This window comes from Accipiter gentilis, chromosome 12, assembly GCF_929443795.1.
Source record: "Accipiter gentilis chromosome 12, bAccGen1.1, whole genome shotgun sequence".
NCBI classification, from domain to species: domain Eukaryota; kingdom Metazoa; phylum Chordata; class Aves; order Accipitriformes; family Accipitridae; genus Astur; species Astur gentilis.
The window spans coordinates 33,008,193-33,033,106 of NC_064891.1; the positions used below are offsets into that span (position 1 = coordinate 33,008,193).

The 24,914-nt window shown below is 39.2% G+C and overlaps 1 protein-coding gene across 1 annotated transcript in view; it reads left to right on the top strand.

Annotated features, from left to right (window-relative positions):
• Positions 1 to 384: 384 nt before the first annotated feature.
• DKK2 (dickkopf WNT signaling pathway inhibitor 2) overlaps positions 385 to 24,914 on the top strand; it is a 136,762-nt gene continuing 112,232 nt past the window's right edge. Inside the window, exons 1-2 of the mRNA XM_049815471.1 lie at positions 385 to 424; positions 18,859 to 18,898. The gene's annotated coding sequence lies outside the window, so the exon portion shown is untranslated. The remainder of the gene's footprint in view (positions 425 to 18,858; positions 18,899 to 24,914) is intronic.

Sequence of the window (24,914 nt, forward strand, 5' to 3'; positions counted from 1 at the left end):
AATCAGTTTTGCTTCTGTTTTACAGTAAGAATATTGATGCTTCTCCAAAGGCCAGGGCTCTTCAAACTGGAGTCTAGGCTCTGGCAGTAGCTGGATCCAGACCTGAATTGCAAGTTATTCTGCTGAGCTCTATGGAATAATGGTTATAGAAACGGGTGTAAAGTAAGAGAAGAATCAAGGTATTTCCATTTAGATAAGCCAATAAAATTCTCCACTGAAGTGATACACTGCATGTTTTTTTTTAAAGCAGAATAGATGCTTATTCTCATCCCATTTTCTTTATCTTCTCTTTGTAGGCCATACGGAGTTTATTCACTGTATATGGTAGCTACAAAGTAAACCAAAATTTCTGTATTTCATTGATTGTTTTCTGGAGGACAGTTTTCAGACTATAAAATTCTGATTATTTCTTCCAACTACATTGGTAAGTCTGCAATGAAAAAGGGAAAAAAAGCGCCTCTCAAAATTTTTTTTATTAGAGAGCAATAATGATAGAAGGTAAAATCTGTGTATTTCAGATGGGGACAGGCTTTCAAAATCTAAGGCTAAAAAAACCAGCTGACTCCCTTGTGGCTTTCAGGGTTAAAGGTTTTAGGCTTGGGATTCAAACAACCATAAGGAGTCCATTTCATTCCAAATTTTACTTCCTTTTAAAATTCTGCCTGGTATCAGATGAGTTTTGTGGATCTAGATGCTTTTGTACTTAGGTATACCACTACAAGAGGAATAAACCAGCTTATTTCATATGAAAGCTTTTCAATCTATTTCTACTGTATTTAACCTGCTGCAAAACTTGTTAGCTCGGAATAAAGCAATGATATGATTAATTTATTTTTGTTTTGTTTATCAAAAAGATAAAGTCTAATTTAAGGCACAGTTAGCAACAAATGCACTTAAACATATGAACATAAATTATTTTTTGTGCTCAGTATCATAAACTTACCTAAATGTAAGGAAAGGCTATACAAGAAGAGGCTAGAGTAAAAATAGAATATCAGTGAATTTAAATCACTTATGGTACCTTTCTATTTTTTCATCCTTTCCTCTCAATTTAACGTCCATTAGAAGACAAGTACATGAAAATCTTTAAGAATATACATTACTATCAATGTATTCAACGTTGTGTATATCATCCCTTTTATAATTTTCATGCCTAACTCGTGTGCCTAAGGTAAAATATATACATACCAGATTTGCAGGAGCACAGACCTTTACGACTACCTTTGATCTACTGAACACTCTAGTAGTTCCCATAGAAAGAACATATTTGGAGGCAAAGCCAGGCAAAAGACATATGTGAGCAAAATGGGGAAAGCTGACCTAACATGGTAATTAAAAATAATTTTCAGCATTTTCAGTCCATTTAAATAATTTAATCTTAGTGCAATTTTAAACTATGACAATCATATTGTCTAAATACATTTTCTCCTCTGCCTTGAAAATGGACTTGTGTACAAGAAGGCACAAAAAGTAGTAAAATAGCTAGATGTTTATGATTTTTATCACATCACTGTGAAGTTGCATCCTACATGTTTCCAGCTTATTTACTGAAGGAATAACTAGCTTTCAAGCAAAACAATGTGCTAGTATTTCCTACTAGCACTTGCGAAAAGCTGTAACTATCAACAATATTATTTTCTTTTTCAAATTATGTTCCTGACATGTGGACATTGTTGATGTGCATGACAATTCTTTTAAATTTTTGTATACAACCCCCCCAGCTAACTATTTCTAATTGGGTCTGTTCCAGTTTCACTGTCAAGAAATGTCCATATTCCATAATTGGTGTATTGTATTCTATAACAACCCACCTCCCTCCCAAGCAACAGAACCTCTAAAGAATTATTTAGCTATGGATTTTGTTTTCATATCTCATCAACCACTGTCGTGGTTTAACCCCAGCCAGCAACTAAGCACCACGCAGCCGCTCACTCACTCCACCCCCATCCAGTGGGAGGGGGGATAAAATCGGGAAAAAAGAAGTAAAACTCCTGGGTTGAGATTAGAACGGTTTAATAGAACAGTAAAGAAGAAACTAATAACGATAATGATAACACTAATAAAATGACAACAGTAGTATAAAAGGATTGGAATGTACAAATGATGCGCAGGGCAATTGCTCACCACCCGCCGACCGACACCCCGCCAGTCCCCGAGTGGCGATCCCCCATCCCCACTCCCCCCAGTTCCTGTACTACCCTGTCAATTTGAAAATCATGCTATTGGTTTTCTACCCTTATGGTTTTATGGTTAAGCTCTAGTGATTAGATCTATTTCATAATGAGTCCTGTGTCTAGAATTCCAAGGAGTTCCCTCCCTTTTCTTTGGTGAGGAGTGATTTATACCTGTGCTTTTCATGGAGCAGAATTAAGGCTGTACCTTCCTTTCCCTGCTGTTCCAGAAACTAGCAAATTTCTACTTTTTTCTACTCCAACATTGTTCAGGGTTAGATACTTTTAAAAATGAGTATGATAGGATATTTCACAAATTATGAAATAGATATGTGGATAGTTATATCATAAAAGGGAAATATTTACTCTATACTCAGTTTTCACAGTTGTTTGTTAGGGTCTTCTGTAGAGCAGAAGAGAAAAAACACTTGTGGGAAATGATGGTTTAATTACAAAGAAAAACTGATCTGAAGACTTGGGACAGGTAGACCAGGAACTAAGTTTATCTTTTTCAAAGCATTCAGTAGCTTTTAGGATTATAGTGACTATGTGTCAGTTGTGACTAATAAATATGGTAACTGGACATAATATATTTGTTTTGTTGCATCTGATGTGAATGCATATTTTTATGTAGGGAGATGTGTACAGATTATGGAAAGAAAGACTAATATACCTGCCTTGCTATATGAGTTGTTGTGATGGGTTGACCCTGGCTGGATGCCAGGTGCCCACCAAAGCCGTTCTATCACTCCCCCATCCTCAGCTGGACAGGGGAGAGAAAAATATAACAAAAAGCTTGTGGGTTGAGATAAGGATGGGAGAGATCATTCACTAATTACCGTCATGGGCAAAACAGCCTCAGTTTGGGAAAAATTAACTCAATTTATTACAAATCAACCAGAGCAAGGTAATGAGAAATAAAACAAAATCTCAGAACACGTTTCCTTCACCCCTCCCTTCTTCCCGGGCACAACTTCACTCCCGGATTTCACCACCAAGCCCCCCCAGCAGCACAGGGGGACAGGGATGGGGTTTATGGTCATCACACGTTATTTTCTGCTGCTTTACCTCCTCAGGGCGAGGGCTCATCACACTCTTCCCCTGCTCCAGCGTGGGGTCCCACTCACGGGAGACAGTCCTCCACGAACTCCTCCAACGTGGGCCATTCCCACAGGCTGCAGTTCTTCACGAACTGCTCCAGCATGGGTCCTTTCCACGGTGTGCAGTCCTTCAGGAGCACAGACTGCCCCAGCGTGAGTCCCCCGCGGGGTCACAAGTCCTGCCAGAAAACCTGCTCCAGAGTGGGGTCCTCTCCCCATGGGTCTGCAGGTCCTGCCAGGAGCCTGCTCCAGCGCGGGCTTCCCACAGGGTCACAGCCTCCTTCAGGCATCCACCTGCTCCAGCATGGGGTGCTCCCTGGGCTGCAGGTGGAGATCTGCTCCACCATGGACCTCCCTGGACTGCAGGGGGACAGCCTGCCTCACCAGGGTCTTCACCACGGGCTGCAGGGGAATCTTCGCTCCGGCGCCTGGAGCGTTTCCTCCTCTTCTTCTTCACTGACCTTGGTGTCTGCAGGGCTGTTTCTCTTACATGTTCTCACTCCTCGCTCCGGCGGCTGTTTCTCCCCGTCCCAACTTTTTTTTCCTTCTTAAAAATGTTATCACAGAGGCGTTACCACTATCACTGGCTCGGCCTTGGCCGGCGGCGGGTCCGTCTCAGAGCCGGCTGGTATGGGCTCTCTCGAACACAGGGGAAGCTTCCAGCAGCTTCTTACAGAAGCCACCCCTGTAACCCCCCCCACTACCAAACCCTTGCCACACAAAACCAATACAGTTGTAAACTTTGGACATTGAAAGAATGAGGCAAAAATGACTATGTTGTCTATGTGTTACATGGACTGTACTGTAAGACTGATTCTACGTATTGGAAAAGCATAGGCATCTGTAACTGAGGAAGTTCTACATTTGCTGTGATATTTGCAAAGAGTGTAAAATAAAAAGCTTAAACAATTCAGATTAAATTAATCAAAAAAAAGTAAAAATCTCCAAAGGAATTTGTTTTCCTGATAATCAACACAATAAAGATTTCAGGCAAAAAATTTACAAGTGGCTGCAACATCAAATTGTAAATGAATAAATCATCCTGCAAAATACATTGTTAGAAGTCTGTTTTGAGACAGCATAAGATTATGTGAAGGCTACTTATTTTTTCTCCTCAAAATAGAGCAAAATTAACTCCTACTGCTAATATAAAACACTCCATTGTCTCGTTCAGGCAAAATGTCACTGAAAAGATGGAAAGCCCAAAGTCAACTCAGCTCAGCTCCAATTTTACATACCTGTGTGGTCTCCTATGTTAATATTAATGATCTGTAGTTAAATGACTTTGCATCCTGGGAAACTGGGCTAGGAGGACACTTATAATTAATGGTAACGTCTGCACAAAAATGGATTTGGGGAAATCATTAAGGTGATGACATTGGAAACACAGAAAGAAGATAATGAGTCCTTTCTTAGTGAGCAGTTGTATATCTGTAAGGACCTAACTTGTCCTCACTGCTTGATATGAGGGTATTGCTGAAGTGTTTGTGAGTTTGGGAAAGAAAAAAAAAAAAAAGTAATTTTCCAGAAATGGCCTTTGAGGAAGAATGTGCTCTGGTTTACTGTTACTGTGTTTCAAATGAAGGAAATTACAATTTCCAGTGTGATCTGGAAGGCAAAGTCATCCTAGGTGTTAACTGAGTCTCAACAAATGAAATTCTTATGTCAGAAGAGCTTTCAGGATAAGGAGATGTTTATTGCTTGCAACTGGCCGTAAACATGTAGGCTGATGCAAGAAACTTTAGTCTGAGGAATAAGACAACAGTTTTCCACTGCACTGCAGGTGATGTTTCAATGGTCTAATCTAAGGATTATTACTGCACAAGGAGGAAAACTTGACCTCTTGCAGGCACCTTAGTTCTAATTTCTTCCTTTCCTGTTGCGTTGCTTTGTATCTGTGCACACTTGCTAATAATCTTTTCCTTTATTCTAGACCATCTGTCTGAATCCTGGAGATGCTACTATGATGACAGGTAGCCAGAGGCATACATCAGGGAGAAGTTTTCCCCTTCTATTTTGTGAGGCTGCAAATGACGAGGTAGGCAGTGGTTTATGTGAGGACAATAACGCCGAAGGCAGCTAATAGAGGCAAAGTGCAGTAAAAATCCTGTTATGTTGTGCTCTAGTCTCCATCCCAGGGGCATCCCTGGCTATTTGGTGCAGGCACACTGCTGTATGCTTTGTAGAAGAAAATTGAAGCTTATCCCAGTGGCCAAAGACAAATGAAAGACTAGAATTGAAGTGTTTTTCTTGGATAAGGAAAAAGGATGGCCTCTTAGTTGGCTTGAGGTACCTGCTGTCTACACGCGCCTCTCAGAAGTACATACAGAGAAAACAGGAATTTGCTGGAAGCAAGAGATGGCTGGGGTAGTAAAAAGTTCATGGCACGGCTGCCTTCTTTCCTATGACTTGACTGTGGAGGGACAAGCTGGCTGCTGCATCTGTGGGAGGATTTCTGGGGTATTGGCAGTTACTGAGAACATTGCTGGGACACACGATCCTGCACATGAAAACTAGGAAAGTATAGGGTAATCTGTGCAATACATGTATTTAGAAGATGTTATCTTATATATGTCAAAACATGTATTTGAAAATGCCTTGTAAATGTCTTCATAGACTTTAGATTTTACCCTGATTTTGCAGGTGAAAGAAGAGAGGTTTGGAGCAATTCAAAAATTTTTTTTTTTTTTTTTTTTTCCTTTTGGTCAGAACATCTAAAGAGCAAAGGAAACAGAGGGTTTCTCAGACTAGCCAGAGGAGGAAAAGTTGTCATCATTCTCCTTTTGCCAAATAGCTCACAGGGTAAGGAATGCTTTGAAGATATTTTCTCCTGCAAATGTGATGTAACCAGCAAACTGAAGTAGGCTGACCAGATTACAGACAAACAGCTCTGAGAAACTGTTGAGATTTCTGGAGCATAGGAGTGGTGTGATAACTCCCAGCAGGTAATACTAGAGAGATTACCCTCCTGCACTGACCTGCTTAACCATTCTGCTCAATCTTCTGCCACTGTTGGGAATGATTTACTCCCAGGACTTGCACGTTTGGGTTAGGCAGATGGGGAAAGGGGGAAAACACCCTAGTCTGAACATCTAACGAGTGTCTAACATGTTTACAGGACAGCAACCAACACCCTGCAGGGCACCTTTCGGGTAAGGCTGGATTGGTTTCAGCTGGGGAGGGGAGACCAGGTGTTCCCCATCTCCTTTCATGGCTTTCAGCTGCAAGGCAGGGCAGCCAGCAGTGCCGTGTGGGAGGCTGAGCTGTGAGGAGAGCTTTTGTGTGGCTGCTGGGAGAGGTTTGTTGGTTTTCATTTTTGCTTTGGTTTCCTTCCCTCTGATTCCTATGCACCCTGGAAAGGTGTCTGTCTGTCTTTGTACTGTGGAACTGAATCAAGAGGCTGTTTTTGACTTGCTGCAGCAGGACAGCACAAGAAGGGGCTCAAGTCTGGCCTAAACCTGGGCTTTGCTAGATATTTCCAAAGTTCAGGTTCTGTCCTCTTGCATCTGTATAAATTATTTGGGTCTTTCCATTGTTTGGATATAACACAGAGGGGAAGTTAGCCAGACATTACATTTTATTTCCCTTCTAACCCCGTGTTTTGTCATTTTTTAAGTGATTGACTGGAAGGAGTTTAAAGGGGATGCATTAATATTTAACTGTGCTGCAACAAATAATAGATGTTTTTAAAGTTCTCTTTCATTCAGACTGGTCTGGAGCTCTCTAGCCTAGTTTATTTTTGATTATAGAAATTCATTTCAGTTAAATCATTCCTTTATCAGCAGGATCTGCCCACATTTGGTTAGACTAAATAGCTCTAGAAACCACAGTGTTTTTTCCAATTGCTTTGAATCAAAGTTGCGTTAAGAAAAAAACCTTTTGCCAAGATTGGGCTGGATGTCATTAATACAGAAAAAATTATATTAAGGAGTCTTTAATGTGTAGCTGTGACGTTGTGCTAGTCGCAACCTCAGCTCAGTTTTGAGAAAAGATTCCCGATTCTCTAGTTTTCCCACTTGCAGTTTTGTGTATGCCTGTGACCTGGAAGATTCTACCTGTCCTTTTCCTTTTGTGGCTCTCTTGATTAGCAGCGTCCATTAGTTTTTCTGCTGCTTTACAATGCCTTATCCTTTGGCAGGTAAAGCTAACAGGTCAGAAATGGAAAAAAACCCCTGTCTTATTTTGTCAGTCACATTTACATTGTTGATACATCTGCTTTTACTGAGTGGCTTTGTACTGCTACAAAAGACGTTATGTTTGTGTTACGAATCTTTCACTCGGCTTGTCTGATCTCAGTTGTGTTTGTGTATACCACCAAACATTGGGCAGGGTCTTGGGGAGCAAGGGGAAGTTGCACAATTGTAAAATAGGGGTAGCATTTAGGGTTTTTGATGCTGATTTTGTTTTCTTCAAATTACTCCAACAATAGAAAGGGAGGTGCAACTTGATTTCAAGGCTGTTTTATGTACAGCTCTTCAACAAAGAACTAGTAAAAGACCATAAGGCCGGCAAGAAGGACCTCTGAAAGGTTTTTCAAATGTACCCATAATGCTACAATCCTGTAAACCACCCCAATATGTGAAAAGGTGATAAAAGCATTCTGTAGACTTATAGGGATATTTTTCAACTCCAGGTCATGTTCTGAATCCCTTTGCTCCTGCCAGTTAGTGCATTCAAGTATTGTGATGGATTTACAGGACTGCATCTTAGCTCTTAAGAACAACAGCCAGATGTCATAAGTCAGAGCATCTCCATGATCATGTATTTATTAGCATATTTCCTTAAGTATTTTTCTAGTTCTTGGTAAATAAGCATATTGTCTGTGTTCTGATCCTTGCAAATCTCACCTGTTTTATTTATCTGATTAGTTCCTGTGTAAAACTGTATTCCTAACTTACATCCCATGTGTTTCTCCTGCTGATGGTACTAATTTTGGCACTGCAGAAATGCAGAAAAATGTTTACTGCTTTATGGGACTGCAGATCATATACTATATCTATTGAAATGATTCCTCCCCCTTATTTTGTAACACTAGTTCCTGCTTTAGCCAATTAATAGGCTAAAATATTGAATTAATACACTGCACCAATTCTTAAAATTTATTCCAGGTGAAAAAGAAATGACATTTAATGTGTTTGAGACTGTATCTGTAATATATTAGTATATCAGTAGATTGGACTCAGGAACTCACCATTCAAAAATTATTTATAAAGACTCCAAGTTCACTTACTTTTATGGACTTCTGCTTCAGCATAAATAATCCTTGTTGTAGCGCTGAACCTCTGACATTGGTGTCCAGAAGAGGGAAACTTTAGATGGAAAGTATTCAAAAGGGCTTGCTTTTAAAAAATGAACTATATTGTATATTGCTAGGTACAGTTCTCTTATCTCTGATTATTCCTTTTCACGTAGATTTCAGGTTGGGAAAAAAAATGACAATCATCATGCTGTATACTTCATGCTGAGACTTTGTTTTGCAGGCACTGCAAGGCTCTGCCTTGGTTTAACAGTGTAATGTGGCCCATTAGTCTGGAGAGAAATTCTGCCCTCTTGTAAAACAGTCCTATATCATGTCGGCCAAATGTATTACTGCGTAAGAAATACATGAAGTGCAATTTTCTCCCTGGTAGCATTAGCATTGCGAAGAGATGTTCAGTTCAGGTGTAGGAAGCAGAAATCCCTGTGTTCAAGGAAATGAACTGGAGTATGGGAATGTTTCTTGTGTCCACCAGCACACAAAGGGTGTGTTGTGATTTTAGTGGGAGTTGATTGAAACTTTACAGGTGAGCCAGATCTGAGTGGAAAGGAGGGCTGTTACAAGAACACAGGTGGCACTTGTAGAGCATTGCTCTTAAGTTTTTCTCCTTTGTTAAAAAGATCAAAATGACTATTGCTTAGTTTTAATGTAAATATAACTGCATTTTCTTTGGTTGCACAAAGCTCATGTTAGTGTCGGAACCTCCATCTATATTGCTGCACCTTAGAACTCTGAATCCTTCTGCTCCCTGCACCCACTTCTCCCAATGAAGCATCTGGATCCAGATTTGGATCTGAAACTCCATGGATCAGTCACAAATTTGAACCCTAAATCCATATGTATATATAAAAAAATACATGAGTGTTTGTGTATATATGAGTTTATGTAGTTCTATATAGCTGCATACTCAAACTCTAGGAAGAAAAACCAAAAACAATCTACATCTTCAGCAAGAGTTGGGTATGCCCTGCTGTGATCAGAGGAACGATTACAGCTCGTGACATGTCTAAAGTGTCCAATTAAAACTGGTTTATACGTGTGCAGCAGTAGGTCTGCAGCAGAATAGACTTTAGCTACTGAATATATGCTGGGGTTTTGTCAGTCTGCTGTACTATTGTGCTTTGCTATCCTGGCTAGGATAGAGCTGGCTACTTTGGGTACATCTAAAACACATCTGTCACAGCATGGTATTGACATGTTTTTTCAAAGTTTCTGTGTTATAAATTCTTAATATTGAGTCAATCCTTACAATACTGAAGACTGGGCTCATCCTTGAGTTTCAGCGCTTTTAAAGTTCCCCCCAGAAATAATTTGATCTGCCTTCCAGATGTTTGCTCTTCCTCTGTCTCATGAATATCTGTTACTATGTGATCCACCTTTAAGATACTAGCTCTCGCTCCTGTGGTGCTGACCCTCTCCTTCAGCTCTCTCCATCACACAGTCCTTTAGTGCCAGCACATATGTCATCAGTTTCCTATGTGACAACCATGTGGAAATCACCTGAATTAGAATTAAGTGCTTTAAAGAAAAGGGATAAATTGCTTTGTTTGATGTTGTTAGTTGTTCCTCATAACCAATAGTCACCTGTCTATGAAAATATTCTTCTAGGTTACTTGTGAATGAGTTCTAATTATGCAGTTAGCTGGAAAAAATCTGATGTTACCTTAGACCGTCTTTCTTCCTTGCATTTTTTTTTAATATCTACTCTCAAACACAGCCATCAGGAACTAAACACAGTCAAGGGGGTGGAGAAACCTGTAGGGAAAGATAAAAGCAACTAAACATGGGAAGTTTTACCAAACAATTTCCAAGACAGACCATGATGGCTTTGTATTTGTTACATGGAAATTCCAGAGAGGGTGAAGGACTCCAACTTAAAAAAAAGGGGACCGTAACTGGGAATAGTGGAATTGAAAAATTTTAGCCAAAACATCTGGGGGGGGAAAAATGTCCTAATGATGATATATATTATACTGTGGAATAGTTTCTCTTTTTTAAACCCTGTTACTTGAGGTTTTTCTTTTTTTAAATAATGGTTTTAAAAAATAGAATGTGTATGGAAAAATCTTGCACAGTTAGGGATACGTTGACCTTAGTTCCATGCTGCTCTGGAACTTTACAATATGTTTACAAAATCAACAATTAAATCACGACAACAACATTTTATTTATTTTATCACTTAATTTGTAGATTTTTAGGAGTTCCAGGTCACATCAAGCCTGCATAATGCTTAAGCACAGACAGCCTCTTTTGTACAAGGGATGTGACTTATGCAGAGATGCCTGAATTGGGTCTGAATTAAGTAGCTTTATACTGGATATTCTGTATCTGCATGCATGCTGCATCCTGCTGTCCAGGCTAACACAGCCTCCCTGCCAGGGCATCGCGGTTAACTTGGGCAGTTCTGAGCTTGCGTGGGTATGCTGATGGGGTTCCCAAGATGGGTCAGGAATATGTGCGTTCGTTTGCGTGAATCAATGGCCTAAGATGATGCTCTGAGTTATGCCCACTTGTGATAGCTGCATGTTAACAAAATCTGGTTTGATAAACTAGCTGAAGGCAAACTTCTTGGGTCTGATACAGAAGAGCACCCCCCAAAGTTTCATACCCTCCATCTAAAAGAGGATATTTTTTTTCCTCAAAAGTGACTGTTTCAAATACTTTAACATCCTTTTCCTTAGGCCATGTACTGGTTTGAAGTACCTGAAGGCATAGTTTCACATGCATATAGATAGAACTTTCAAGAAAGTGCTGAATTAAAAAAAAAATAATCAAAGATTAAGTTTCTGCCTTTCAGAAAGCTATAACAGAGGTCCAATTATGGAGCCTTATAGAGAGAAAGAGCTGATTGCCTTTATCCAGAACACCCCATGCTTTATGCCTCCTGTTTTGAGCACTTTATATTGCTGGTCCTTTATTTTCATTCTGTCAAGATTTAAACACTGAAAAAAGACTTATGTTATTTCATGTCTCAAATAGGATGCTTAAAACAATAAGAAGCAGTTTTATTTTCCTGATTTTTTGGGGTGCTATCAGTCTTTTCCTCTTTGCCATGCTTTTAGATGTAAAGTTGAACAAAGTTCCCTTCTTATTTGTTAGGGAAAGAAGCTTGGCCCTGCTGTTCAGTATTGCTTGCCATCATTTGCACAGCGAATATGCAGTAATATACATGAAAATATGAATATGTGAATATACATGTAATTGTTTTGCAAAACTAATTCATAAGAGTTCACTAATTGTACGTATTTAATTGTTAAAACTGCCTGTGATAATTTTCAAGGCGTTAGCTCCAATGCTTGAGCTAGGAACGCTTCTTCAATACCTGCTTTAATGTTATTGGGAAAGGTGTATGCCATGGGTTAGGCTCACCAACAGTAATCTGCTAATGTAGTCTCTACGGAGACTTTTGTTCTGGCTATCTGACTTGGCTTTTCTGAAGAGCTCAGCACCTCACATGTATTAACCCTTCTACTGACCTGGATGCTGAGATGAGAACTAGTTTCTGCATTTTAACAAGAAAGATTTATTTCAATTTAAAAAAAAGTCACCTGCAGTTAAACATCAGTAATATGATCCTTCTGAAGATTTGGTTCAGGAAAACAAAAGAAAAATAAGCAGCTGTCATGGTAATAATGTGATTGACTTTTATAGTAAGGAAAAAACAGAGTCTGTGTCCACATTCTGTGGGTAATATTCTTTTTCCTCTCACAGGAATGACTTTCATGCTGCATACTGTAAGCAGTCCAACCTCACTAACAAACCACATTTTGGGATTGATCTAGGAGTTCCTTCTCCAGTGTCATGTACAATAGGAGCAGTGGAATTAAGCATACTAATCTCCAGCTGAAATCAGCATCTCTTCCTCAAAAACTCTTTTATTTTCCTTTGGACCCCCATGAAAGTCAAGTTTATAGAATAATGAACTGCAGGAAGGAGCTGGAGCTCATTTACTATTTGAATAGCACAAAACCTTTCATAATAGGTTGACATTATTCAGTGTGCAGCAAAATAGAACTGGTGTAAAACTGCTTCTTTATAAATACTTCAGTTGTTTGTTACCACGAGAAGAAGAGATTAATTTACAAACTGTTCATCTTTCCTGTTCACAGTTCCAAAACTGCTAGTCCACTTGTCTCTAGCTACTGTGTGCAATTAGGGTGCAGGCTGCCAGGAAGAGAAACATAATGAAATAGTGTATCCTTCAATTAACAATGGCAGATCAAAGGGAAAGTATTACTAAGAAAACATTTCCCAGCCATTCTCCTCCAGAACATACAAGTGCAATTAGGAACAAAAAGAGAGATGTCTCCTCTACTGCCTGTTGTAGGGCATAGTTGTTTGAAACAACCTGCTTAAGGTAAAAAATAATACCTACAAAATTTTGCCCACTGTTATGAAATGCAAAGCAGCCAATGTGGAACTTTTTAGTTCCCAATGCTTTATTAACTAACATGCAGCCTTTAGGGTGTTTATCCTCCCAAATGTGCCTAGAGATAATGAGGTGCTATTTTTAATACTTAACCTGATTAAGAGGGTGCAGAGAGCTCATAGGAGATTAGGAGAGCAGGGAATGGGACCAAAGCAATTCCAAGGATGGTAGCTCAGACCCATACCAGTTTCACTCCTTGGCTGTCTTCTCTTTCTCCCTGTAGGAGAAAGTGACAGCACAGATGACATGAAGACTTGGCTACCCTACACTTTAGTAGAGCTGCAGATTTGTGTAATCCATAACTAACTCAAGTAGTGAACCTGCAGTGTGTGGAATAATGGGGCTGTTTCTTCTAGGATGGTGTAGCTCTGTGGACTGATAGCAGTGTTACGTGTGGTACCTCAGGGTAGGTATCTCCAGAAGCACTCTCCCTTGGTATAGCTTGGCTCCTCTCGTATTCTATGGTGGCTCTGATAATAATGCAGGAGGCAACATGGAATGCTTTAAAAACAAACTCTGAAATTTATGCTAAATAAATTTCAAATGCCAAATACCAAATTAATACCTGCAGTCTTCATAAGCTGTCGCAGAGGCACACTAAGGCTTCTTCATCCAAAGCAAAGGAAAGTCAAAGGATTGTAGCACAGTGGTACAGAGGCTATTCAGCTTCAGAGCTAGGAGACCTCTTCTGCTTTTTGGATTCTCTTCTCGACGCTGCTTCCTCTTGCGTAAAATGTAGCAGTGTTAGTTTGTACCCTTTGAATAGAATTGTTTAAGACATGGGCTTAGGGAAGGAAGTGGAGATTTTATGTCTGTGAGATGAAACTCAAGAGTGTTTACTAGCCAAATGGCTCTAGCCGTTGACTCGGGAGCTGCTCTGCTCCCTTCCCCCTTTTCAATTTCACATGCGTTTCATCTTTCATCTCATTCCAGCTTTCAGGGTGGTGGTCTGTCCTCCTCCTTCTGATTCCCTCCTCTCTGCTGGAACTGAAGCTGTAGCAGAAAAAGAGACTGACTACTCAATGGGAGGGATCTTGAATTTGTAAAAAAGGATGTTGCCTTTTCCATTTTGTTCTTTCTTATTGTAGCTGCCTACTTCAGAACTTGCAAACATGAGTGCAGACAGTTTTGGGATGACCTTTTTTGTTCCGTGGTTGCATATGTGAAACTTTGCATGTTTGATATTATATTCTGTGCGGAGCGCAAGTGAAAAACATGGAAGTAGTGCTTCAGGTAATTTAAGAGTCTGCTGGTGTTATGTGAGAAGTTTTGGAAAGATTAAGTGGTCAATTCATATGTTTCACACCTCTGAAAGCTAGCTAAGGATGTCTTTCCCACTGTCATTTAGCTCTTGTTTCTCCTTGTGGATTTTCTCTGATCAGAGTTTGATTTGCTTGATTTGAATTTTAAAATGAATAAGGTGGCCTTTTTTTGGTTGGATAGCTTTAGGCAGTTATATGAGCCTACAAACAAACCCCATAAGTAGGAAAGGTGACTAAAGATATTTTTGTAGATGAAAATTTTTATCTGTGAATACCCATGTGCAACATAAAATGGCACGGAAAATTACATCAAAACAGTGCCAACATGAGGTTTTATAATAACATTTTACAATAATTTTTTCTTCTATAGTTTGATTAAATCACTTATCCTTTGTTTTTAAAAAAAAATTAGTATTACATCATTTCATTAAATAAGAAGAATCCATTTGCATTTTTAAGAAACTATTTTAACCTGCAGTACAGAAGATGACCAGGTTTACTGTCACTTCAGTTGAAAAAAGTAATCTGTTTATCATTTTCTTGTTCTGAGGCTCCCTGGGTCAAATGACCTAGATTACTCAAGTGATTAGATCCATAACCACCTCTAATTATTTGTTTTATTCCTTCGGCTAATTCATGATTAGCTGATGTTCCAGTTTGATTGACTACCACCCCAAATGTGTGGAAATGGCAATATGTCTCTCTTTCTCTTTTTTTTTTTTTTTTTTTTTTTTAAAACAATCTCTTAGAACCATGATGCTTGCTTGCCTTTACTCCTTGAAGCTTTCATTAATCTACAGCAAACAGCTTACATACGCGATATACCTTAGCTATATTTTAAAACACCTGGTCCCTGATGAAAGACTGTAGATCCACTTTGCTGTTCAAAGGACATAATTTTTATCAGTGCCACTGTCAAATAAAACTAGTAATGATTCATCAGAAGATTTTTAGCAAAATACAGACATTACAATGGCTTAACTCCAAAAATTTTCATTGTCCTTGCAGCTGTTGTTTTGCTCCATTTCCTTTTTTCAAAGAACATTCTATCTGGAAATATGACACTTGAAAATTCAGGAAGAAGTGACACCTTACTTATTAAGAATGTCTCTGCTTTTCCATTAATAAATGTTATATTATATTCAGAACAAAATCTGCTTGGGTGAGTGTGCACCAGAGCATATGATTAATGAAAAGCCAAGAACAAATGTGAGTGCTCTCCTGAGTGTAGGGAAGGAGTCTAACACACTTATCTGATGTTCTCCTTCTCTTTATCTCCTGGGACTTGAATATTATTGTTCACAAATCTCTATTCTTCTCTTTGGTTATTGCAACAGTAATTGTTCAGCAATTGAACTGGGGATTGTTCATCTTATGCATGTCTGGGTTGTTTATAATTACTCCGGGGAGAGTTGTTGAAAGTGGTGTGGATTTTCTGGTCTCTTCGTGGTTCTGGGAATACTCCTGTGAATGGGCTCCAGATGCTCAACCACTCCAGCTAGAGCTCTTCAGCAGGGCAGGATTGCTCCTTGGGTGCCAGGCTCTGCACAGAAGAGGCTTAGTAGGTAGGAAGGCTTGACTGGTGATAGGAGAACCAATTCTTTGTAGTAGTCTTTCAGGTATTGAAGTATGATGTGTTAGGGGAAAACATGATGTGGTGGTGACAGAGAAATATCAAGTTCAGGCAAGATCCTAGTCTATGTGTGCCATGAGGGTCTTGGGAGTACCAGCTGGGTCGTGCTACTAATAGACGGTTTTTATTGTTGGTCTTTCTGTAGTTCTGTTGCTGTCAATGCCAATAAAATAAATATTACTTATATGTTTATGTTAGAATTGGCATGCTTCAGACTGTATTACTTGTTCAGGCTGTACCACCCATGATGAAATCCATGCTCAGAGTACATTGAAACATTTTCTCTATCACAGCATTGTAGAAAGTAAGGCTAGAATGCATCTTGAGCTGTAATCCATTTATTCCTGTATCCCAAAACAAGGGATCAATACCTGGGTCCAAGCGTGGTGTCACTGGCAGAATTTTGGTTTTTTGATCATGGCTCAATCTACGCAACACCAGGCCTGCTGGTGACAGACAAGGTACACCTGTCTCAAAGGAGGAAAAGGATCTTTGTGCAGGAATTAGTAGGGCTCAGTGAGAGCTTTAAACTAGATTTGAAGGGGGAAAGGGTTAAAACCAGGCTTGCTAGAAGTAAGTCTGAGGGAGGCACACCAATGTTTGAGGGATAGTGTGCTAAGCCAGGTCCTTTGGTCTGCCATTTCAGTGGAGGTAAGGGATGGAAATACATGTGGCAGCAAAGATGCGAGGGTTATTGATGTGTTAGAAACCGTGGAAGTGGCTGAGATGGTCACATAGGAATTAGGGCTTCTCCCCCAAAAAAGGTTGCAGGATCAATAGCCCGACTGGAGTGCATCTGCACCAATGTATGCAGCATAGGCAACAAAGAGGGGCAGCTGGAGGCCGTTGTGCAGCAGGAAAATGATGATCTACTTGCCATCACAGAGACGTGGTGGGATGACTCATGCAACTGGAGTGCTGCAATGGATGGCTATAAACTCTTCAGAAGTGTTTTGGGTTTGTGTGGTGGGGTTTTGGTATTGGGGAAGGGGCTATGGGGTGGCTCCTGTGAGAAGCTGCTAGATGCTTCCCCTGCTCCATGCCACTGGGGGCAGCCAGCTGAATATGAGCCAGCAGTGTGCCCAGGTGGCCAAGAAGGCCAACGGCATCCTGGCCTGTATCAGAAATAGTGTGGCCAGCAGGAGCAGGGAAGTGATCGTCCCCCTGTACTCGGCACTGGTGAGGCCGCACCTTGAATACTGTGTTCAGTTTTGGGCCTCCCACTACAAGAAAGACTTTGAGGTGCTGGAGCGAAGCTGGTGAAGGGTCTAGAGCACAAGTCTTATGAGGAGCGGCTGAGGGAGCTGGGGCTGTTTAGTCTGGAGGCTGAGGAGAGACCTTATTGCTCTCTATAACTACCTGAAAGGAGGTTGTAGCGAGGTGGGTGTTGCTCTTCTATCAAGTAACTAGCGATAGAACGAGAGGAAACAGCCTCAAGTTGTGCCAGGAGAGGTTTAGGTTGGATAATAGGAAAAATTTCATCACTGAATGGGTTGTCAAACGTTGGAACAGGCTGCCCAGGGAAGTGGTTGAGCCACCACCACCCCAGAGGTATTTAAAAGATGCGTAGATGTGGTGCTTAGCAACGTGGTTTAGTGATGGACTTGGCAGTGTTAGGTTTACGGTTGGACTTAATGATCTTCAGGCTCTTTTGCAACCTAAATGATTCTATGATTCTAAGGTTAGCTATACCTAAAACATTTGTTACAGATTCAGCCAGCTCTTTAAAACCTCAAGGGATGAAAATTGTACAAATATTTCAAACAGTGTGTTTCAGTTGTATGTACTATCCTCCTGGCTCATGCAAAAAAACTCATAGGTCAGGCAGTATTCACAACTGTGGGTGCCAGTGAGCTCTCTTGTTCTGGTCTCCACTCATGGGAATTCAAATTTCAATTGTTCTGGTAAATCACACTGTAGAGCAGGATTTCTCTCTTCAGGCATGAGTTTTTCCATTGGAACAGCTTCCTATATCTTGAAAGTCATTGATGCAATTGTCAGCACAGGTAATGCTGAGCTAAATTTACTTCTTGATGGACTTGCGTGTTACTAATGCCTATATTCTCCCCTCCAATTCAGCTTTCAGTCCTGTTTGCGACCAAAAATGTCAATTACATCCACTCTATGAACCTGGATCTCCAGCTGTATAGCTCAGTATATGTTTTCCTCAGAATATTCTGTTGAGATGTTTGTGAAAACTGGATAATTTAGGATTGTGAGAAATGGGACAAATAATGGCAGAAAACTATGAAGGAAATGTAAACCAATGTAAAAAGCTTGGTAGTTTGTACAATATCGGGGGGCGCTAATCTGCATTTGGGTTTTAACAGTTGGTGTTTAACCAAGACCATAGAAATTAATCTACCGGCATAGTTCTACAGGGAATTTTTATTATATGCAAAACATATGTCTGGGTTAAAATATAAATCAATAAATAAATCTTTCTTTTGTTTCTGTGGCCACAGATAGGACAGTTAACCAGAGTCCTATAGCATACAGAAGACCTATAATTTTCTATTTTCTTATTACTTCTAGCTTGTTGGTCTTCTGTATTATGTAATATGGCAGAAAGAACAAAACATGGCACCGCCAGTCTTCTGTGTTGTTGCACAGAATTCATTAGATGAAAATGTTCAGATCATTATAAAAATTTATTAGGCTCTGTCATTCTGTCAACAGTGCAGTACTGAGAAACAGCTCCTTTTACAAGAAAGATTGCAAGAAAGATCTGAGGGTCCTCCATGTGAAGACTGAATGAAAGAAATGGAACTGGAAGTGCTTATCTGAGGATATTGGTTGATCATATCTTTAGCTGTATTGGCTTTGTCCAGCATGGCAGTGTTTGGCCACAGATAACATGCTTCTTTTGCTGTTTTAGAATAGTCTGGAGGGAAGCAGTACAATAAATTGGAAACAGATGGATAGCAAGACATGTTCAGCCATTGAAAGCTTTGTGTAGCAAAGTCAAGTCAGGTGTCTGACATGGTGACGTTTTTGTTTCAACAGGAAAAGGAAACAATACCTGGAAATGAAGTGGTTGATGGTGGTGAGTTACCTTTTTTTTTTAATCTTTTTTTGTCTGTAATGACAGTTTTTCTTTGCATTTTTGCTTCTTTGACATGAGTTTTGCATTTTAAATTTCTTTTAAAACAATTTCATTAAGAATATCATTCTGGATAGGACCTTCTTCCACCAGATTGACATCCATTATGATTAAAAAGCATAAGCTCTGGTGTTTTCTAGCAGGGTAGTGTTCACTATTTTGTTAAGTTGCACAATAAAGGAGCAGTCCAGGCTGTGTTAAATATAAAATGCGTGACCAGTTGAAAGGTCCATAAGGAGGTGATCAGGTTGAAAACAGAGAGGCAAGAATGTGGCTTGAGTGTACAAACTGCCCAGGCCTACTTTCCCAGCTATGTGAAGTGCATATCAAATATCCCAAAGCAGCAATGGATTTTGCTCCTTCTGTCTGGTGCTGTCACCTCTCTTCCTGCTAAAAGTGCTTAAGTGTTGGTATTCAGCATCTTTTGGCATAGATTTTGACTTGCTGAAGATTTTTCTTTAATTCTGGTAGAGGAAGACCGCTCAGGTGAAGAATTTCAGAAACAATTTGAGGTGTTACTCTGCTTTTTGAGATCACTGCTTGGCAAACTGGATTTGATGCTAGTTTGAGGGAGGGGTGTGGATGTTCAGGTGGTTTTTTTTTTTTTTCTTGCTTGATTTCTCACGCATGCTTTAAGTATGTCAGAGTGAATGCTTTTCAATAATTTGTCATCTCTGAAAATCATGACTTAAAATAGTATTTTCTAATGGATTGATTCTCTTGTTACACTAACACGTAGGGTTATGTTCATGCTAGCCATGCAATGAAAGTAGCCATAATTTTGAATCCTCAGTAACATTTGTTCCAAAACTAAAAAAAAATTGTAACTCAGTAATATCATAGGGCTATTTCTCAAAAAAGTATGGTATCTATTTAGAGCTAAAACAACAGAGACAAATTAATTGGGTAAGTTCTCTAGGGGCACATTGCTAGCATCTAGGTCCCTAGAGAATTTGTTCAACAAAGCTCTGTATTGCATCATGTTTCTTAGAGGAGGTTCTCCCTCTTATTTAGGGCAAATCTGGCCCTGAATTCAGTGGAAAATTTGGCTCAGGGAGAAAATATAGGGTTACATACCTACATGCATGGCACTTGAATAATTATTAAGCCTCCCTGATAGCTTGTGCTGTGACACTCTTTGTATTGCATTAATAAATACGCTTGTTAGGGAATAATTTTTTTCTGTTCTGATAAAGCAGCATGACTTTTTTTCTGTCACTTTTAGTGTGTGAAACTACTATTCCTATGTTTCATAATAGGAAAAGTAGTGACAGTACAGTGCGCTTTATGGATTGCTAATATTCATTGAAATATCCATATTTTAGGTAAGTTGTCTAAGGGTACAAAAACCTGAGCATCTTTACAAAAGAAATCCTGACAATCATTTAATTTCAAGGTGTCTGAACATTCTGCAACAAAGAATTTATTAGAGATGGATCTGAAAATCAAAATCTTGGGTATATTCCTAAGTATTAGAGGAACTATAAACTGACTTTTTGCTTCTGCTGCTTAGGCCCACATCTGGTCAAATGTATTGGAAAAAAATGATAGTAAAGCTAAACTTTATTTATGATCTGTTCAGATTTAAGTTCTGAAATAAATGGCCTTATTTTGGACAGTGCTGTGCCTGTAGCAGCAACATTTCCTTGAAGTACAGCTGCTTAGCTAGTCTCTGTTAATGAGGTACAATGGGGAGAGAAATAAGTAAGCAAGCAGTTAGGGGGAGGGCAGAAACAGGACATGGCAGAAGAAGCAGCAGTCACAGGACATCGCAACCCTAATTGGGTGAGCTCTAGGAAAGAGTAGAAAACTGAGACCTTAATGATATTTCCATAATTACGGTAGCTTGACAAAATGGAGCTCAGGACCAAAGCATCAGCAGTATAGCTTGTAAACCTGCACCTGTTGTCTTGCCTAATTACAGTTTTAGACTAGTCCAGATTTTTATTGAGTAGCTCAGTTAAAACCTAATGTGGTCTTGTGCCATGTCTAGTGCGTTCTTATCTGAGTGCATTCTCTTCACCTTATCTTCTTGGGCACCTTAGGCTTGTTTTTCTTACATTTATATTTTTCAGTAGTTTCGTTTACTAATTTGTAGAATAGCTTATCTGTATGTCAGATGATTAACCACTTCACATAGAAAATAACACCAGTAGAATCTGGTTTTAGCAATTTACCCAAGTAATGTGTTTCCAAAAGTTCTCACTGTTAATCTTATTCTGTATCATTGAATCCTTCTTTAGGATCCAAAAGAGTACGTGTACTGTTTTGAAGTGTAGCTGCTTGAGGTTTTCATTTAACTAAGTTCAATAGCATTTATGGCTCTGTAAATTCCACCAGTTGGACATACGTACTTTTCTTTTGCGCATCTTTCCCATAAATTTTCAGAAAGCTTACAATTATTCTGGTAGGTCATGGATGTATCGGGCACTTCATCCTGCACAGAGAGTTTAGAAAATTCTCATGTATGATGGCGGTTCTAATTATACAAAATTTTGGGCACTGCCTTGACTGCAGTGTAGTTGCAAACAAAAAGTTTATTTCTGGTTTTAAGAGTATATTAAAATAGTATGCATGGTTATAGGAGTGATCCCTAAAGATTATTCCATAAAATTCTGGCTCCAGTCAGAATTGGTACATCCTTTGTAACATTCTGGCTCCAGCCAGCTGGTATTTTGTGAGAACTAGCGTTAGCCACTGAAGTGAGACAAACGGATGCCTCACTTCTAAGCTTTTCCTCAAACGTTTGTAAAACTAGCTGTTGCAATAATACACACGCAGTGATTTCAGTTATCAAATTCAACCCAGAACTCTCATTGATTACCACCTACGAGCACAGCAAGGAGTGCAAAGTAGGGCTTATTTTGACCTTTGTACCAGGCATTTCTTGCATAGTGGTCCGTGACTTTGTAGGGTAGATTCAGCACTAGCTCCTATTTCTTTCATTTGAATTCTAGGAATATATCCTTATTTAACACCTCCTTGACATTAGATCTGAAGCCCTCTTCCAAGGAGATTTGTCAGGTAACAGCAGCTGAGGAACAAGTGGGTCTTCCCTATTTGTACTGGATTTCATGTCATTCACCATTTTCCATCGAATGTGGGAGTCTGTGTTTTTCCTATATCTTTGAACATGCAATTTCAGCTGAATGTGTTTTACATAATTTATTAGCCTGATTCTTTGTTTAGTTGCCCTGTCACAGAGGGTCTGCAAACACAATGGCAATGGCTCCTGGGGAATTTCTTTGATGATGGAATAATTCCCGGGTGATATAAACCATTCTTTTTCATCCCTTGAGTGCTCCTAGTCTGTGTTTCCAGTGCAAAAGGAACACAGTTCTATTAGTTTTGTGATTCAGCTATTCTCTTTTCTGGAGTAACTTTATTCCATAGCAAGTTTCTGCTTTTAATCAGAAATTTGCCGCCTAGACATAGAAGATTAAATGACTGTCCTTCCCTTTCCATTTATACCTCCTAATGGATTTATATTCAGTATACTAAGCTGACAGTATGTTTTCCAATTGAATTTGATGACAGAGATCAGCAGGCAGAGTATAGTGGTACCATATAGAGTGGTAAAAATTAATTTCTGAAGAGACAAAGAAAACCTGAAACATGTAAGAAATTTAGGCATGATTAGGCATGAATGGATTAACTAACGAATCTGATAAAATACTGAGTATTTGCTATTCTCCAAAGAATTATAACATGGTGTAGCTGCATTCAATATACGCATTAATAGCTTGCGTTGATTGGTCTAGGGATGTTAAGATGTCACTACTGACGCTTCAGTGTGCAGCTGTGTTTGAAAATGTAAGATATACACTAGAATGTATAAGGGCAAAGGATCATATGGAAAATATTAAATGCCTCTATAGAAACCTACTATGCTGTATCATTTAGAATAATGCTTTGTGCTAGTTATCCTGTGGAAAATTACTCATGCAAATAAAAGAAATGAAAATGCTAGAATTGTTTCCCTTAGACAAGAGGGAAAGGGCTGCATTAAAACAATTAAAAAAAAAAAAAAAAAAAGGTTTCAGAAAGGGTAGTGCAACAAGGGCACATTCATGAAATTTCAAGGAAGCAAATTCAAAACTGATGAAAAGAAATACCAGCTGAATGTGTGGTTGGACTGGGAACTCCAACATAATAAGTTGTTGAAGGCAGGAATGGAGTGAGAGTCAAAAAGGAATGGGATGTTTTATACAGATGACAAAAAGTCTTAGAATTATCTGAACTGATTTTAGTAACTTCAAAAGTTCTGTTCCCTGTTCCAGAGATTATTTACAATTTTGTATGAAATAGTAAATGGATGAAAAAATCCTGGGAGCATGAACCTTGACCGGGACACAGCACTGCTATCTATATGCCCAGCTATTGTTTTGGGTTGGTTTTGTTGTTTGTTTTTCTTTTTGTATGCCAACCTTCTGGATGCGTTCTTTACTAGACAGAGGTCCAGCTTCAAAACGATGGCTGCATGGCACTTTTTCTCCCAGTGGCTCCCAACTTAGGTGTTGCAACACTTTGCTGGGAGGTGGGAAGTGTAAGTTTGAATCCTCTTAGTCTACTGAGCAGATTTAAGGAAGGTTTCCTCACTGTTTTAGTACCTGCTTTAACCTCTTTGCTCTTGTATGGTAGGCAGATAACACTCCTCTTTTATAGAAACTATTTTTAATCTGTTAAATTCTCTAAACCAGTATCCTTTGCAGCAGGAGCGGGCTTTAGGTTTTGTGGATTCAGATGGATTCAGATATCTGAGTCCAAGAGAGGAAGAAAAAAATTTAGAGTGTATACAATCTGTCCTGCATAACTCCTAAGTTTGGATTCTGACTTGGGGATGAGACAGAAAGGTGCAGATGCTGCGGCACACTACATGTGGGTGTCCAGAGCCTTTATCTGAGCTGGTCCATCTCATGGGCAGACAGTTATCCCAGATGTACTTTCCTCAGGGCTTTGGACCGCTGTGCTCTATCAGGTGCTGGTGACTGTAAATGTTAGGATACCAATCTGCTGGATTTTGGGACTGATCCTTCATTCCAAAGTCACCTGCTAAGTATATATTGCAATATAACTGAATTCGGCATTTTGATGTTCATATACTATGACCCTAAACCCACAAGAAACCGAAGTCATAAACCAATTGTTTCCTCTTAATCTAAATCAAAATAAGGTGAAGCCCTTGATGTGGGATCTGATCCAACTTTCAACGTACTTACTGGCAGTCTTTCATCGATTTCAGACATATTTGCAGGACCTAAGTCTACAGGAATAAGAAAAAAATTACTCTCACGTTTTCCAAATTAAAAGGAAAATAGAATCCCTATTTTAATATTTTTCAATCTCACGGAAACACAAGAGTGATTATGGTGCTCAATGAGTTCAATAGACACTTACTTGTTAAGTTTCCTGCATCATGGACAAGGCAACAGCAAAAAGAAAATGAATTGAGATTCTGTTTTCTTATTACATTTTCCTAGAAGATACATTTAGTTTTTTCAAGTTAGCTTTAAGCTATGAAAATTATAACTCCTAGCTATAAAATACCTTCAATCAAACACTTCAGTTTACAACAGTGATGTCTTTTGTATAATCACCTTCCTCCCTGAGCAGGTAATTTTCTTGTATAACAATATTCCTTAATGGCCAGGGTTGTACTTTAAGCACAAATACAGACTAGAAACAGAGAACAAAAAGAACCAAAGAGCAGAATTATCAAACAGCAATGTGGATAAAATAAAAGCTCCATTTGGGAGTTTGCACATTTCTACAGCCTCAGGGCTGCAGTATACATTTCCGTCAACACTGTTCATGTCAAAAATAGCATTGACATAGTGTAATTGGTACAACAATGTAGCAGTTACACAGTTGTGCGTGATAACACATAATCTTAGGACCATATTCCTATGAAGAAATGAAATACAAAACTTAAGATATTTTATTTGGATGATCCTGTTGC